This window comes from Elephantulus edwardii, unplaced genomic scaffold, assembly GCF_000299155.1.
Source record: "Elephantulus edwardii isolate Elephantulus edwardi_28Jun2011 unplaced genomic scaffold, EleEdw1.0 scaffold00018, whole genome shotgun sequence".
Lineage (NCBI taxonomy): Eukaryota > Metazoa > Chordata > Mammalia > Macroscelidea > Macroscelididae > Elephantulus > Elephantulus edwardii.
The window spans coordinates 19,505,044-19,514,165 of NW_006399768.1; the positions used below are offsets into that span (position 1 = coordinate 19,505,044).

Consider the following 9,122-nt stretch of genomic DNA (forward strand, 5'->3'; position numbering starts at 1 on the left):
TGCCTTGCGGAGGGGCAGGTACAGTATTGAAAATGAAGGTAACTTTAGTTTAAAGAATTTTAAAGAATACCTCCTTTTACAAAGAATGATTAGACACAAGCTACTTCCACTCAGTCAGATGCTCTCCCTGAGAGGAACTTAGGCACTTCTGGAGGTACATTAATCTTTTTCGGTCCCTGGAGCACCATTAAGTACAGGCAGCAGTAATTTACTAAATTGCATACTCGAAGCCTGAAAGAGTTAATGCGGCTCCAAAAGTGCCTAACATTTACCCAGGGAGTAATTTACACACTGGAAGCATCTGGCTGAATATGGATTCAATTGTTTACTGTACTGTGGGTCTCGCAGAAAGGAGGTCACATGCTTTCTCTTATTGAAAAGTTCTGGGGAACAATTTCTTTCATTTAAAAAATATGCACCTACTGCCACATTTTCCTTTGGTAATCTATTTTTCATACCCCTAAAAAGAACAGATATTGCAAGGAATAAATTTAGATTCTTTGATTTGCCAAAGCACACTATTTTATTTTAATTTTACCTCTGTTACCTGAAAGTTGCGCATTTATAAGGTTGAAATAATACTGAGAATTTGGGAACAGTCTTTTATTTCTGCTCTGGAAGAGGTCATTCTGTAGATTTGTACAAATGTTTGTATTGTATCTCTCGGCATGCCAAAATACTTTACTACAATGCTGCTTCGTACAGAATAGAAGAATAGCAAGATATATTCATACATGAATCAATGCCAAGTTATTCTGAGCCAAAGTGCATCAGTACACACATTCAGGACTGCTCAGATGTCAAGAGAGAGAAAAAAAAATCTGACTAGGTATTAAATGTTTAGGGTTTTAGGGGTGACAGTTCTGTTTGTAATTCTTTCTGCATATTGTACGCCCAGCACTCTGTACTGTGAAATATAGGAAGAGAGGGAGCTCTCACAGGAGAAGCTCCTGACCCCAGGGAAGGCATGCCAACAAAGTAGGAATAAGATTCAGTTATTTTATTAGGTACAATTCCAAAACACTGTTTAATTGCCAATATCATAGTGCCCATCCTCAAGATGACCGATATTCAAGGCTTATTTTACAAGTGCTCAAATATTTCAAGTGATTTTATTTGCAATCAACAACTTGATTCCAGCATACAAACTTGTGATCATTCTTATTAATATTTGTCCAATTGCTCAGGAAATGCTAGGGTTGATAAGCTATCATTAATAAGCTGAGCTCCAATTTTGTATAAATTCATGTTACCTTTCCAGATAATTTATTAAGTACAGTTGCCAGCAAAAGGAGGAGTTACAATGTTGGAAAACTATGTTTTAAAAAAAAAAGTGAAAACAGTGGATTTTCTGTTAGGTATTTCTTACCTAATATTCTATTTCTACCTACTAATCTATATCCACTGGAATTTACTTGTACAGATAAAATAATGTTGATTCTTTAAACCGACTTAAAAGAAATGTTACACACAGGAACACAGAGACATTATTCTAAGCAGGACCCAGCTGAATTCTGTTTTAATATGATAAATTCCTCCCAATATCCCAAATCTTTGTAGTGGATATATGTGTAGTCAAAAAAATCAATGGAGTGTTTTTAAAATCTGCTAAGACGTCCGTCCCCTTGACTTCTACTCCTTGAAAAGAGAAATCATTTCATTGCTCTACTTATCCTACTCTTTGGCAGTGTAAATTCTAAGATCTATTTTGAGAGCAATTCTGCCTTTTTTGGGTGATAGAATCGCGTTCCCTTTTGTTGCACTCATCTCTCCTGCCCCCTCTCCTCTATCAGCCTCTGTTTTCTCAGAAAGCTTCCTGGAGTCTGTAATCCTCCTTGGGTTTTGCATTTTTCTCTGATCTCTCAAGTTACCCACCAACACATCATTCCTCTCAGCCCTTGGGCCACCGCTTTCCCTTCCACTCATTCTTGTTGCTCTCATATTGTATTTAATACAGATACAAGTAAATAGATGGATACACCAAAATTATTGGGGCATATACCATATCTGCACATCCCTTTAACCAAGAAGTCCAAAGCAGTTTATAGAAGCTTCATGCTATCACAGTACTGTAATAAAAATAAAGGGGAGTTTGGTATTACCTTTTCCAGTTTCCCCACCCCCTCCAAGTTTTAGAAAGAAGAAAAAGTTACTTCCTGCATTTTTCCTCTGCACAGTTCTCGAGATATGCTCTAGCTTGCTTGAATCATGCACTGTTATTTAGTCACACAGCACATGTACCTGAGTTTCATTTCTCTCTATGCTGAAAGAAAACCTTTTGCAAAGATTATAACCCATATATTATTTGCCCATTAACCTAAAACCAAAAGAGGCACAATAGTTCTACAGTGGAATGATCTCTAGTAAATTAAGAAATAACAATATTGAGGATGACTGTGACATTAATGTACTAATACATACAATTTTTTAAAAAATTATGAAATCTCACAGGCATTTTATGCCCAATGTTAAGTCTAAAGGAACTCTGAGGTGCGTGTCTTTACAAGAGAGACAATGAAGTCCCATAGTGCTTTGTGAAACTAGAAATAATTCAACAGGGAAAAAATTAAGGAAAAGCCAAATAAACAGAAAAATAAAGAAATAAAATTATGCTGAACACACACACACACACACAAACACTCTTCAAGCATTTTTCTAACCAATAGTAAGTGCTGTGATGGAGAAACAGCTAAAATGATCTTAAAGAAGAAAGAGAAAGGGAAATTCACTTTCAGGTGCCTAGCTTGCCATGTGAACTATATACAGCTCATCTTTTTCAGACTGTAATCAAATCTTAATATACACTTTAGCCCTTAGGAAATTGAAGAAAAATAATTTATAAATTGTGTAGGTCTACCTGGTCACCTCTATACATGAAAAATTATCAAATACATTGTAAAATTCCATGCCCCTAGAACATCGTACTGACCTTCACCCCCAACTCTGAAAATTTCCCCAGCCTTTATAGTAGCAAACCAGTTGAAGTTGTCAAGGAGGAAAAACAATGGAGTAATATCAGAATCCCAGGACATGTACTTTTTATCTATAAGAAACTGAGGCTACTTTACTGATATCAGGTCATTAATCATTACTGAGTAAAATAATTCTCATTTCTGAAATGAGCAGAAGTCCTTCCTTCTTTTGGTTTTATGAATGAGGAGACTGGATGAAACGTTAAATTACTCACTAAAACTCACATCCAGCAAAGCTGACAAAGGAACAGAGGACTCCCAAATACTATCTGTGGCACTACCCACCCTCGCTTTAATTTCTGCATAAACAGAACAATGGAAGGAAACTTCACTTTAGGTAATAGATGTGCCCTAGAAAAAATGCTTACAAATTGAATTTTTTGTCAGGCAAAATATGTTTTAAAGAAATTTCGAACAATGCAAAGACCTGTAGTAAGTTTTTTTCAGAACATAAAAAATCTTTTTCTAATGTGAGTAACACTCTATCATTTTTCTAGTTTACAACTTTTGAATATGATATAATGGTTGTTTTTCAAGTGTCGTCTGTAATTCAATATTTTCCCAAGCTCTTCTTGTTAAGGTCTCCTTTTCACTTTCTTCGCCTACCTCTAATTACCTGCATGCTTTTCTTTTATAAATTTTTCAATGCCAGTAGATTTGGCTCTATTCCAAAACTTGACAATACCCACTAGTCAAATCTAAAATGCATTGGTTGGATAAACTAAAAACTCACGTGACTGCGTTTAAAGTAAAACTCTAATCAGCTGAATAACCATTGTTTTCATTTCCTACTACCTTTGTAAAGCATTCCTCACAGAGGTTCCTGCATGCTTATTTCACTGCTAACATGAAGACAATGCCTCTCTGGCAGTTTGACTTCACCATCTCATCCAAGAGAGACAGATCTCCTCTAGGGCCATGCACAGCCTCTGAAAACTCACTGGAGGGTCAAATATGAGAATGTTCCAATTTCAAACTGGATTTAGAAGAGGCCATGGAACAAGGGATGTCATTGCTTATTGCAGATGTATCTTGGCTGAAACTAGAAAACTTCAGAAAGATGTTTACTTGTTCCATGGACTATGCAAAGGTATTTCTCTGCATGGATCTGTGGTATTAAGGGTTTATTGTTCAAAATGGTTTCCCTAGCCATTGAGCTTAACTTTGCCATGTGGATTGGCAGGAATATGCAAGGAGAGTGGGTTAGCCTATCCACAAGGGGGTGAGTTAGCCTCATCACTAAATTGAGCAGATCCAACAGTAGATTTTGAGAATCTCACCAGCAGCAAAGAAGAAGGAAGAGAACTTAGTGTTTCTTTTAGCACCTGAGAGTCCTGTGCCAGCTTAGAGCAACAGCAGCAGCAGCCACAGCAGAGAACGAAAGACCTTGAGATGGAGCAGACCTTGGAACTGCTACTCCATTGGACTAGAGCTAAGAGCCTTTACCTAAGTTTGTTGAAAGACTAGGAAGTAAGAGCTATAATTGACAGAAATGAGAACTTCGTAACACTGGCCTAAAGCCATATCACGATCAAAGTTAAGGTGCCTGCCAGCATATTTTGAAAGCTGCCCTGATCAAGAGATTGTATCTTATTGTTAACCTAGATTATTACAGCCTTTTGACTTCCCCTAAAATAGTTCTGAGTGGTCTGTGAGGTTGCACAATGAATTTCAGACCTAGTAGAGCAGTAAAATTGGTATTGTGAACTGTAAAGAGGGGTACGGAAGCATGGGGGACTCATATAACCTTATGGGAATTGATTTTGTGTTGATGATGTTGACAGGAACAGTTCCCCTTTGTGGAATTAGTAGAGGTCATATATGATGATCATTACCACACTACCCTGGCTGTTTTTAAGATCACAACAAATTATAGATAACATTGAGAAGTATGGGAAATCCAGAACACATAGTTGTGCTCATGCAAAAACTATGCATAGGCAAAGAAACAATCATTTAAAAAAATGAGAGGGTGATGTATAGTTAAAAATTGGGAAAGGTGTATATCCAACTTGTAGCCTTTCTCCATATTACATGAAGAAAACTGGCATCAGGATTGCAGGAAAGCTCAACAGTAACCTATTTGATAATTTCTTGCAAAAAAATGAAGACGACCTAAAGTACTTCATGAAAAATATCATATGGATTGAAGCATAATATTAAAATAACAAAGATACTCACCACTGGGCCGATTAGCAACATCATGATAGATGATGAAGAGACTAAGATTATTGGCAGCTTCAGTTTGCTTGCCTCTACAATCAACACTCTTGGTACCAGCTGCCAGGAAATTGAAAGAAAAATTGCATTGGGAAAGTCTGTTGTCAGAGACCTCTCCAAGGTACTGAGAAGCAACAATGTCAGTCTGGGGACTAAGGTGCACCTGAAAACAGGCCATGGTCTTTGCAATTACTTGTTATGCATCAGAGAGCTGGACAATGACTAGGAATGATAGAAGGAGAATTGATGCCTTTGAGTTGTGGTGCTAGAGAAGAGTATTGGATATGCCATGGACTTCTAAGAGAACAAACAAGTTCATCCTGGAAAGGGTGAAGCCAGGCTGCTTCTCAGAGCAAGTATTCTGAAGCTTTGTCTGACATACTTTGGACATGTTGAAAGGAGGTACCAGTCCTTGGAGAGGGATGTCATGCTTGAGAGGGTGGAGGGACAGCACAGGAGAGGAAGACCCTCGATGAGATGGATTGATTCAGTGACTGAGGTAACGGGGGTAGGTGTATCAATGAGGTTGGCACAGGGTTGTTGTACAGAGTCAATATGAGTTGCAGGTGACTTGATGGCACATAACAACAACAACAACTACTGGGTACACTTGAACATTTTCATTAGCAGTTGAGATTGTGAACTGTGTGCACCATCCAGGAATTCCATCTTACCCCTCACAGTCACTGTCCCCTTATTTTCTACTACACCTGTCACTTCAGTGGCCTAGTGGTAGGGTAAATTACCCTGCCAGAGCAAAGACCACACAGCTTTGGCCAGAAGATCAACTAACAGTCAGTTTTGACTCAACTGTAATGAGTTTTGGTTTTGTTTTTTATCAGTCCACTGAGTGTGTTTTTTTTATTTTTGTTCAACAATAAGGAAACAGTAAAATTAACAGTCAGCAATTGTAGTTTCAATTATAACAAGGACAGCAATCAATTTAACAGGCACACATGGCAGGACTTCCAGTAACCTCACACCCAACACTGTGGCCTTTTTAAAAGACCCATTGCTCTACTGATACAAACTTGGTATGGTCACCTGGACTTTTCCCCCTTCTTTAAACTCTGGTCACTAGTTTTTAAGGTAACAATTTGATGGCCCCATGACAGTACCAAAACATCCCCTCACAAATAGACTTCAAATCTGATCAAAATAGAAACTAGAATGTGTGGTTTTCCAAAAATATAAAGGGCGGGGGGCAGGGAAAGTGTCATTGGTGAGAACAGGAGCCTAGAAGCAGAGAAACCTATAGCATCACTGAGCGGGAGAATGCAGCCTGGTGCCTCTTGGACTTTCTGGTGTCTCAGCTCTCTGTCTGTACATCCCAGACAGCTGCTAGTAGAGCTTGAGCACGTAGTTATCTCTCTTGGCCTGGTAGCGCATCCCAATAATTGGAAAAAAAATGCAGAAAGAGGCCACTTTGAATTTGCCCCAGTTGTCTCCAGATCTGTTGCTTGGAATGGGCTCGTCACTTCAGTGGTCTGTTCTGTTCATAACCCAGACAGATGTAGTGACAAAGGCCTCTGCCCTTGGGAGGTGCAGAGGCCACATAATCAGAGATGACTGCTAATATTGTTGCCTTTCATGTTGAAGAGCAGAAAATTCTGTCAATCCCTGTTCTTTGGGTCTTTCCTTCTGGAAGCATCTGAGTCTGTCAAGACCAAGGTGTAGAGTTTACCCAAATCTAGGTCATTCCTTGTGATGCTTATGGGATGTTGGGTGGACATCAGCACTTTGCCCAGTTTGTTGATCTCTGTTCTACAGCATTTGATCTGCAGTGGGTGTTGCTGCCGCTCATCCATCTCCTGCAGGCTCAAGGGTCTGGGAAACCTACTGAGGTCCAGGACAACTTGCTGAGGTCCACTATCATGGTGGGGTTGAGCAAGAAGGACAGTGGAGAGAAAGGCAGCAGACACAGAGCAGGAGCACACACCTGCAGCGAGCTTTGAGATTATACCGGGAACCTCGATGGTGCAATGTGAAGCACTCATATGGTAACCAAAAAGTCAACTTTTTAAACCCACCACCTACATGAGGGCCTGACACACATCTGGGTGCTACTCCGTGATGGATATGGAGCTTCATTCAGCCCATGGATCTTCATTCAACACTCTTGGCACCAGCATTCAGGAGACTGGGAGACATAGCACATTGGGAAAGTTTGTTGACAGGGCAATCTCCAAAGTTCTGGAGAGCAATGATGTCAGTTTAAAGATTAAAATGCACCTGGTCCAAGCCACAGTCTTTCCAATCACCTGCTATGCACCTGAAAGCTGGACAGTAAGTAAAGATGATGGGAGAAGAAGAGATGCATTTGAGGTGTGGTGCTGGAGAAGAATGCTGAACATCCCATGTACTGCCAGAATAGCAAACAAATATGACTTGGAGAAAGTGCAACCAGAATGTTCCTTGGAGGCAAGACTGGTAAAGCTTCATCTCACATATTTTGGACATGTTGCTAATAGAGGCTATTTGTTGAGGTAAAAGTGGTTGGAAAAGCAAAGAATCCACAAAGGAGAGGAAGATCTTCAATAAGATGGATTAATAGTGTCTGCAGCACTGTACACAAATGTGTCCCTGATGATAAGTATGGCACAGGCTAGGACAGAGTTCAGCTCTGCTGTTCATAGCGTGGCCTTGAGTCGTACTCAACTTGGTGGCACTTAGCAACAACTGCCAGTCTTAGGTCAAAACATGAGACAGTCTACTCCAATAAGGATTACAGCCTTGACAACCCTGTGATGCCGTTCTATTCTATTCTGTCCTGAAAGGTCGATAGAAGTAAAAATTGACTCATTAAGGGTTTGGGGCTCTGATATTTTATTTGATAGGAAAATCCAGGAGAGGTATTTCTATTTTCCTTTCTCTGCTTCAAAATTCCCATTCCCACTGTATTGGAGTAGATGAGGGAGAGAACTGCTTAACAGGAATATATAATTAGGCATTATATGTAAGACATTGGTCCAGAATAAGAAGTACATTACAAAGAAGACTGGGAGAGGGGAAGGAAATGGGAGGGAGAGGTAGAAAAATGTGCAGCAATGAATGAATGAAAATGCAAATCTCTGTGAACTTTTGTTAAAATTCACAATTTAAAAAAAATAGACTAGGGGGGAACAAAAAGCCAAACAAAATTCCCATTCCAGCTCACTTCTTCCTTTTTTCTTGATTAAGGGAGGTGGAAGGATGTGTTCATTTAATGATGAGGCATATAATTTCTGTGTTGATTATCGATCTTCTGGTGTTTGTGTTTACTTGTTCTCTCAAACTGCTCTCAGTCATTTCTCGGTCTTCTCTCTTACTGAGGTCAGGGTGCTACTAAATGGCAAAACAGGATTTGAATCTAGGCTGCCTATTTCCAGATGTCCTGTTCTTTCCACTGTCACAAGCTTCTGGCAATCAGAAGACACTAACAAAGCTTCCCTTGCAATTCTGAAAGAGACTCTGATAAGAAGAAAAACCAGAGGAGCCCCTCAGAGAGGGATAAAAGGCTGTTCTCTTTCTTCATCCTATGCTACAGCTGACCATAGCACTAAACAATCTTCTTCTCAGTTTGATACAGATTCAAAGGAATTGTGCTTCCCAGTTTCTCTGGTTGACAATTCCTTCACATAGCTTTGACCACTATTTACTTAATCTATTTGGCCACAAGTTACAGCCTAAATAACTCATTCTCTAAATATGCATACAGTTTTGTCCTTCAGCTTGCCATTTAAAATGCAGTCCTCCAATTGAATCACCTTTTGGTTTCATTATTTTCTGAATTTCTGTCAGACAACAGCGTAAGGAAAATGTCATAACTGAAGTACACATTTTTCGTTCCCTTTGGCTCAACAGTGCTAAGACAAAAATATATTCTTTTCTCTCTGGATGAGTGACAACGTTCAGGCAAATGTGATGAGGTCAAGAAGGAGAAAGCGGTGC

General features: G+C 39.4%; 1 pseudogene; it reads right to left on the reverse strand.

The window, feature by feature from the left end:
- Positions 1–6,452: 6,452 nt before the first annotated feature.
- Positions 6,453–7,189, reverse strand: LOC102855841 (annotated as a pseudogene).
- Between the last annotated feature and the right edge of the window lie 1,933 nt (positions 7,190–9,122).